Source organism: Schistocerca americana, chromosome 4 (assembly GCF_021461395.2).
Source record: "Schistocerca americana isolate TAMUIC-IGC-003095 chromosome 4, iqSchAmer2.1, whole genome shotgun sequence".
Taxonomy (NCBI): domain Eukaryota; kingdom Metazoa; phylum Arthropoda; class Insecta; order Orthoptera; family Acrididae; genus Schistocerca; species Schistocerca americana.
The window spans coordinates 665553128-665561823 of NC_060122.1; positions in this window are offsets into that span (position 1 = coordinate 665553128).

Consider the following 8696-nt stretch of genomic DNA (forward strand, 5'->3'; position numbering starts at 1 on the left):
TGAGTTGCTGCTTTGCCTGACCGTGAGCAGCGCGTATCAATATATCCCCTCTCGTTGTATCTTTGCTCGACTGGTATTACTTCCCAGTCGTTGTCTGTCGCAAGAGAGTTCGGGTCGCGAGTTCGGGCTGCCAGTCAGCTGGAACGCGTCTGACTCTGGAGCGCATTCCGGACCTGCCAGTTGGGGAGGAGCAGTGAGGTCTGCGTCGACATGGCTCGCCCGACCATTGCCGCCACCCATCGCTTGAGCCAGACCACGGTCTTGGTAGATCGTCGGTCGGTCGTCCTACCGGACGTCGCGTTTTGGCTCGCCGATCGTTCATGAGTCGGCTGTGTGTGTGTGCATCGACTCCCGATTTGTCTTCGTGCGTGCTTAGTTACTGTTGGGTATTGTTCAGGTCTTCGTGCAAGTGTTTGCCAAGTTGTGTGTGTAGTTGGCGTTATGTCCACTGACGACTAGTTTAGATGTTGTCGGCATTCTGACGGTTGCCGTTCGGTTGGTTCGGACCAGGGAGGATATTTCCGCGCGGCGCATTCGGCTGAGTCCGCTGCTGGTCCCTGGGCAGTGTCGGAGCGTGTGTGGAGCTGTCCGTTTGCTACGAGCTTCGTGGCTCACTGACCCAGGACGTCAAAGCTGAGTGGTGTCTTAATTACCCAAGCCATGTCTGTTTATGTTGTGTCGTTCGTTTCGGTGGTTCGCTGTTGGGGAGCTTTTCCTGTGAGCAACACCGAGTGTTTGTTGTGGTGAAATCGAACCGCCGTGCGGTGGAATTAACTACATGGGTTCACTACAATTCAAGTGTACCAGCGGAATTTTCTGACTTGTGGCCGTTAGTGTTCTCGTTGTCTGCCCCGGCCACTGACGTAAATTCAGGCAGTGTTCTGTTTGGTTGAGTTAACTACGCTACTGGCCATTACAATTGCTACACCAAGAAGAAATGCAGATGATAAACGGATATTCATTGGACAAATATATTATATTAGAACTGACATGTGATTACATTTTCACGCCATTTGGGTGCATAGATCCTGAGAAATCAGTTCCCATAACAACCACCTCTGGCCGTAATAACGGCCTTGATACGCCTGGGCATTGAGTCAAACAGAGCTTGGATGGCGTGTACAGGTACAGGTGCTCATGCAGCTTCAACACGATACCACAGTTCATCAAGAGCAGTGACTGGCGTATTGTGACGAGCCAGTTGCTCGGCCACCATTGACCAGACGTTTTCAATTGGGCAGAGATCTGGAGAATGTGCTGGCCAGGGTAGCAGTCGAACATTTTCTGTATCCAGAAAGGCCCGTACAGGACCTCCAACATGCGGTCGTTTATTATCCTGCTGAAATGTGGGGTTTCGCAAGGATCGAATCAAGGGTAGAGCCACGGGTTATAACACATCTGAAATGTAACGTCCACTGTTCAAAGTGCCGTCAATGCGAACAAGAGGTGACCGAGACGTGTGCCCAATGGCACCCCATACCATCAAGCCGGATGATACGCCAGTATGGCGATGACGAATACACGCTTCCAATGTGCGTTCACCGCGATGTCGCCAAACACGGATGCGACCATCATGATGCTGTAAACAGAACCTGGATTCATCCGAAAAAATGACGTTATGCCATTCGTGCACCCAGGTTCGTCGTTGAGTACACCATCGCAGGCGCTCCTGTCTGTGATGCAGCGTCAAGGGTAACCCCAGCCATGGTCTCCGAGCTGATAGTCCATGCTGCTGCAAACGTCATCGAACTGTTCTTCCAGATGGTTGTTGTCTTGTTAACGTCCCCATCTGTTAACTCAGGGATCGAGACGTGGCTGCAGGATCCGTTACAGCCATGCAGATAAGATGCCTCTCATCTCGACTGGTAGCGATACGAGGCCGTTGGGACCCAGCACGGCGTTGCGTATTACCCTCCTGAACCCACTGATTCCACATTCTGCTAACAGTCGTTGGATCTCGACCAGCCGCGCGGGATTAGCCGAGCGGTCTAAAGCGCTGCAGTCATGGACTGTGCGGCTTGTCCCGGCGGAGGTTCAAGTCCTCCCTCGGGCATGGGTGTGTGTCTTTGTCCTTACGATATTTTAGGTTAAGTAGTGTATAAGCTTAGAGACTGATGACCTTAGCAGTTAAGTCCCATAAGATTCAACACATTTGAACATTTTTTGAACTCGACCAACGCGATCATCAATGTCGCGATACAATAATCCGCAATCACGATAGGCTACAAGCCGACCTTTATCAAAGTCGGAAACGTGATGGTACGCATTTCTCCTCCTTACACGAGGCATCACAACAACGTTTCACCAGGCAACGCCGATCAACTGCTGTTTGTGTATGAGAAATCGGTTGGAAACTTTCCACATGTCAGCACGTTGTAGGTGTCGCCACCGGCCCCAACCTTGTGTGAATGCTCTGAAAAACCAATCATTTGCATATCACAGCATCTTCTTCCTGTCGGTTAAATTTCGCGTCTATAGCACATCATCTTCGTGGTGTAGCAAATTTAATGGCCTGTAGTGTACATTACCTTATTTCAAATTCAAGTGAACGAGCGGAATTTTCTGCCTTGTGGCCGTTAGTGTTCCGGTTACCTACCCTGGCCACTAACGTAATTTCAGGCAGTGTCCTTTCCTCACCTGTTGTCGCTGTCCAACACGGTATGTAGTTTTGACAGCTTAATACATATTTCATTGTGGATAATAACGTCCGTAACTGTTTGGTCCTTGAGTTCATGTACAGATTGGTGGCTAGCAAGTCGTTTGGTCGGTCGGTCCATGGCTGTCTCTTGGTTGGGTTACCGACGATCAAGTGTAGTTGGGCCTACTACCTGTCTCACCTACGTGAAAGGTAATGTTTCGAGGGCAGCCCCCCCCCCCCCCTCCCCCCAACCGCCCTCTCTTGAGGCGTCTGAGTGCCGTTGTCCATACTGTCCTTTTCATGGGTGTTTAATGTCTGTTGGTAATCTATTACAGCCAGTGCTTTAAAAGAAATTATTTTTTATTGTATTTTATGTAAATCAAGGGCCTTCAGCCCGTATAAGTAAGTTTGAATTCTGGCAAGTGGATATTTTGCTGAAAGTTACTGTTGTTACGCTATCTTTTCATTTAGTACGCTGTCAGCCACTTAAAACTTAAAGGTTTAAAGTACTTTTTGAATTTTAGGAAAATCAACTGTGGGCCTTCAGCCGCTTAAAGCCTTGTTCTCAAAATTTCCCCTTAAGCGAAAACATTGCGGCCTTCTGCCTTAAAAGATTATGGTGATAAATTTTAAAATTTAATTGTGTCTTTCAGCCGTTTGTATTGCACCTTGTATATGTTTGTTCTATCCACTTTTGCCTTGAGGCTTTCAGCCTAGCTGATATATATATATTTGCGATTTTAACTGCATGTCTTCAGTCACTTGAAATTTATCTTGTCGATTTTTTAGATTTCTTGTTTGGGAGGCCTTCAGCTGTAAAAGAATTGGATTTTGAAACTCGTAGTTGTAAAGGTTCGGCTATGTGCCGTTTTGGTTTTAATGTGTTATTAAATTACAATAAATTACAATTCTGAAGTGAAACTGGCCGCCACCTTATTTGGCCTTTTCCGCAATCCCGATCACCTGTTCTGCCCTGCGGGTTTAGCGAGCGTTTCACAGCCTACTTACATAAGTTATGTGTAAAAGTGCGTTTCGTTAAGAAAAGTGTTTGGTTTGTGGGTGATATGTCGTCAGTCATTCTGAATTAACTGTCTAGTCTATTGAAAGTGTATTGCTTTTAATTACAATTTCGGATACATTTGTTCGACAGCGGGTGGTATACTTCAAGAAGCATTCAGGCGTCTCCAGGCGAAAGCAGATCAGGTATTTTTCTTTTTTTCCACATCTAAGGAAGTTAATATAGTAGTTTCCTTTTTCCCTTGAATAGGACTCTTTATCATTATGAAGTATGAATGATCGGTGTTTCTGTTTCGACTTCCACAAGTTAGCAGCGACGGGGAGGGTTTAAACGTAAAACTCCCTGACGAAGCTGTAGCTTCCATAAAAACTTGAAAACGTGTACGCATTTGAAATAGTTTACCTAAGCGCCAGCTGATGCGCCAGGAGCCTGCATACGTAATAGTCCCATATACAAAAAGCATAGCTGACCCTTTATCTAGGTCTTAGTAGCGTAGGGCTGTGTTGCTATATACAACGACGGAGCCTCGGCTGAAAGTTCTACTGGCCACATTGCTTTCCAATTTTAGGACATTTCTGGGATTCTTTTGCGAAGAGTTTCAACTTCAACGTTAATAAGCATTATATTACTGAACTCGTCTTTTCAAGCGATTTCGGATGCCACTAAAAAGTATGTCATTCTACTTTTAAAAAAACTTACTTACTTCAATACCTCGATCGACAGGAGAGGTAAAACATTTTATCACATACTAAATTACATCGCACTTAGCGTGCTATCATCTGCCCAAAACCATTTTCCGATACTTGGAACCGTTCACGAAATAAAACGGGTGCTGCGTCTTACGTGACTCACCCTGAATATTCTTCCTCTTTATAAATAATTTTATACACCAATCAGATAGACCCAATGTGGCGCGCGCGCTACGTCGACCCGGGCAGCTAGCGGAGCTATTGCCCGTGGCAGCACCAGTGACGTCAGATGGCGCCAAGGGCAGGCGCCACGTTTGAAGCTGCCGCTCCCGCGTCGCGCATCTGTCTTTTCTTTCTTTCGATGTCCGGGATACACTACAGCAATTCGTCGATCACGTGAATGGTGTCCATCCCAAGATTAAATTTACTGTCGAGACGGAGAAGCACGGTAAGCTACCATTCTTGGATGTTTTGGTTGAGCGGAAGGCAGGAGGCCAACTTGGTCATTCAGTGCACCGGAAAGCAACACACACTGATCGATACCTGAACGCCAATAGTTTCCACCATCCTGTACACAAGAAAGCGGACCTGAACACGTTGGTTCATAGTCAAGATTATCCCTGACGACGACCACCTACAGTCTGAAATGCAGAACTTAAAACGTGTTTTCGGGGGAAATGGATACAGCAAAAGACACCTGGTGAATCAGTAGAAGAGGCCAAACAGACTGCATTCCTGCCACACTGTGGAGCAACTAGCAGCAAGTTAGGACGTCTGCTGCAGAAACATGGGCTAAGACCAGTGTACCCGCCCGCCCCCAAGATACGAGATATGTTGCGCCCTGTTAATGACGGCATTGCTCTTCGAGTGTCCCGGTGTGTATGGTGTACCCTGTGAATGTGACAGCATGTATATCGGACAAACAATTCGCACGGTTGCGGAGCGTTGTGCTGAGCAGAAGCGCCATATAGAATAGAACAAAGGGAGCTTGACAAGTCGGCCATAGCGAAGCACTGACTAGAAAACGGACATAAAATACAGTTTGAAAATACGAAAGTGTCGGCTCCTGCGGTCGACTTTCGTTTAAACAATTTCAACAGGGACCAGGGGTACATATTCAGCAGGGCACGGGGGGGGGGGGGGGGGTTTGGACATCGAAAGAAAGCAAAGACAGATGCGCGACGCGGGAGTGGCAGTTTCAAACGTGGCGCCTGCCCCTGGCGCCACCTGACGTCACCGGTGCCTCCACGGGCAATAGCTCCGCTAGCTGCCTGGGTCGACTTAGGTTAGGTCAGGTACGCGCGCGAGCCACATTGGGTCTATCTGACTGGCTGCTGATGATGTCATCATGCCTATATAAGCGAGAAACAGTAACAGCTCCGGCAGTCAGTGAACTCCTGACGACGATGGCGGAATTGGTCATCGAAAACTCGAGTATTTAATTCGAATTGACGCGGCTTGAAAACCGAGAACGTTTTATTCATGTATGCCGTCGCGAAAGACTCCATGGACACAGTATTTAGAAGTGTTAAAAAGAGACAGGGAAAGAAAACATAGAACATGAAAAATATCTGTTAAAGACAATGGGAGTGTTGTAAAAGTCTGTTTGTGGGTAGCAGATATTTTTAATGATTACTTTTTAATATAGGTGAGGAAACTGGCGCAAATAGTTCAGAAGAGAATACTGAACAGTACACTGAAGAAGCATTACAGAGGAAATTTAGTGAATTAAAAATTAATCTCACATCCCCATACGAAAAACGGAAGACCGTCATTTGCTGTCATAGCTCCAAATTCGAATTTCGCGACGTTTTCGACTTGGCCTACTAGGAAGCCATATCGCAATGCCGCCGCAGCATAACTCATTAGAACAAAACCTCTGCAATATGATCAAGTGCAGTATAAAGCCCAACAAATATCCCTTCTCTTCCTTAAAAAAATTATATCTAAGCTGTGACCAGGTTCGGATAGTAGGTTCAGATCCGAAGTGGGTCACAGTTTTTTCTTAGTAGAGGCTCTTTCCTTTTCTGTCTTCCTGCTGGTTGCCGGTTCTACCTTTGGACTAACGAACCATGTTGGATTTGTTGTTAGCAGTGTCTACCGTAACCTGTGAATGTGCGCCATTTACTAGCTGGAATGTTCTCTGCAGTTAGCCAGGGCACAAGCGCATCCACAGGGGCTAAGCCTGACGCAAGCAAGTGGAAAGTCTTAAGCTGTCTGACGACAGGCTACAAAGCCGAAAGCCGGTTCACAACAAAACATAAAATAAATATTAACGCGGAACATCAGTACTGTATACTTTGGTGATAAGTGCAGTGAGATCCGATATGCAAACGATCCAAGTTTGGTGCCAAGGCGCATGGAGTGGTACTCCGGTCGGGCAGGAGACCACATTTAAACGGCAGGTAATAGACAAGTCATACACGTGTCGACCACATCCCGAGTCGAGGGGACGTTACTAGGCGCAGAAAGCGTTACACATTTCTCACAGTTACGCCATTTTGAGAGGGGCCCAATCATCGGCATGAAAACTGCAGGCTGGTCGAGTTGCCGTGTGGCTCGCCATGTCGATCGTTCGGAGTGTTTCGTCGGACGATGTTGGGAGCAGTGGACACGAGATGGCACCCATGTGGGATTTACCGAGTTAATATATTTTAAAAAGTAAGAGTTAATAATTGATTGAATATTAGTAACTGAATATGAATTGAATGACTTTAAAAATGTCTGCTTGTACATCAGGCTTCCTTACAATTTTGGTGAAGATGCAGGCAGCTAAAGGACTCCGTGGGCACTGGCGCTTGTCGCAATTACACAAAAATTCACTTCACACATTTCCATAAATAAAAATGCTATGTATTGGTCTTCTATATCGTATTATTCACGTACATTTAAATACACTCAGACTGAAGTACTTGTGCTCTACAAATGCACATCCTTCTCTTACGAGAGAAAATCTCGACTGTGTTCTACTATTAAAAAATGGCTCTGAGCACTATGCGACTTAACTTCTGAGGTCATCAGTCGCCTAGAACTTAGAACTAATTAAACCTAACTAACCTAAGGACATCACACACATCCATGCCCGAGGCAGGATTCGAACCTGCGACCGTACTATTAAAAACAAAAAAACAGTATATCAAAAGATGAATGTGAAGAAATTAATTCGTTGGTTTGCGCTTTCCTAATTAATGCCTCTGCCGACATTTTACTTTCAATCGGTATTTTATCCTTGTTTGTTCTCAAAATTTTAACGTAGCGGCATCCTGAAGGGTCTTACATTAAGTACCTGTACAACTGTCCCTACATTGTACGTTGACTTGTTATGGTGACGTACAATGTTGTTTGTTTACATCTGCCGATAGGGGTCGACGATCTTTATTGTCGGCTTCTCTTTTTTTTGTGGAATTGATATGTCAGGTCATTCTAAAAATTCTACAAGAAATTAAAATATTATGTACATATATAATGTGAGTCCATTACATATTTCAATTTTGCGTGTTAACAATAATGTCCAGTTTGCTTCATTTTTGCTGCCGTGTTTCACGCTTGTGCACTGTCTGATTGGGCGGCAAGAACTAGTTGCCAACGGTCAACTGTTATATGCTGCCGTTGCACGTGCGTGCACTCGTTTTCTTGGGGTTGGTGTCACATAGAGTGTTAGTTACACTTTCACCTGATTCCCACGTATCGAATTTCTGTGACATTTGTCTTCATTCTGGGTGCAGTGAGTGTGTTCTTATTGTTCAAAATCCGACGCTGTGACAGCAGATTTCTATTTTTACGGCCCGGGAGTCATTACTACCCGTCGTCCTCGCATTTTCAGCGGTGAGAACCTGACCATCAGCATCCGTCGATGAGGTGAGAACCTGCTCGAACAACTACAGTTCACTTGTCCATGTATCAAGCGTTGTGAGCCACTATCCTCATTTCGTTGCACACGCATGTTCGTGTCACCATACTTTAACGTCCACTTGTTAAAACACACATACAGCCGTCTAACACATTGTATAAACTGCTTGTCCTTGAAGTTCATTTCTTCATATAGAGTTTGGTTTTCAATGACAATTCATACAAGTCTTGAGTTACAACAATGTACATAAGGTGATAGCTTATACCTATGGCTGACTTTCCATCCATTAGTTATATTATGAACATAAATTCTTAGCTTTTACAACATCATAAAATTTTTCATTAACTACAGTTTGTTTATTTCAAGTCATTTTTGATCACATCACATATACAAATTAGTTAGATATCACATTTTTATAACACAATACAAGCATATGATACATTTCTGCTTCATTTCATTGATAGGCTTTTATCACTTATGGGCGCTCATTTCTCTCGTAGT